The following is a 708-nucleotide window of genomic DNA, read 5'->3' on the forward strand; positions in this document are numbered from 1 at the left end:
TGAAAATCTGGGCTAACGTGCCTAAATTGAGATGTGGGACAGTTTTGTTTTTTAAATATGGAGATATACCTATCTCATAGCACTGGAAGAGACCTTGAAAGGTCATTGAGTTGAGTCCTCACTTCTGCGGATGCAAGTGAGGTTTTTACCCACGAAAGCTTATGCCCAAATAAATCTGTTAGTCTTTAAAGTGCCACCAGACTCCTTGTTGTTTTTGTAGATACAGACTAACATGGCTACCCCCTGATACTTGAGTTGATCCAATCCCCTGCCTTCACAGCAGGATCAAGTACTGTCCCTGACAGATTTTTGCCCTGATCCCTAAATGTCCCCCTCAAGATTGAACTCACAACCCCGGGTTTAGCAGGGCAATGCTCAACCCACTGAGCTATCCCTCCCACCAAATAGGGAATACTTCACGAATTTTGTGTGTCATCCTTGTGCAGGGGCCATGCTAATCTTCTCTGTATCATTCCAATTTTAGTATATGTGCTGCCGAATTAAGTTCTGTTCTATGGTGAGTGCTTTGAATTTATTATGGTTCCCAAGTTGGTCCTGACCCCTTGCCAGGAAATGGCTGCCCTAGGGCCATTGGAAAGTGCTCCACTGCCTGTCGCTGAGATTGCAGGTAGCCACAGCACAGGGCATGTTTGCAAACACACACACACAGAGCTTTGTTATTATGTCCTGGACTGGTCCTCCCTGTAC

General features: G+C 45.6%; 1 non-coding gene across 1 annotated transcript; it reads right to left on the reverse strand.

The window, feature by feature from the left end:
• Positions 1-400: 400 nt before the first annotated feature.
• Positions 401-508, reverse strand: LOC135878800 (U6 spliceosomal RNA). Its single transcript, XR_010561407.1, has one exon. It is a non-coding gene; the product is annotated as a U6 spliceosomal RNA (small nuclear RNA).
• Positions 509-708: the final 200 nt, after the last annotated feature.

Source organism: Emys orbicularis, chromosome 4 (assembly GCF_028017835.1).
Source record: "Emys orbicularis isolate rEmyOrb1 chromosome 4, rEmyOrb1.hap1, whole genome shotgun sequence".
Taxonomy (NCBI): Eukaryota; Metazoa; Chordata; order Testudines; family Emydidae; genus Emys; species Emys orbicularis.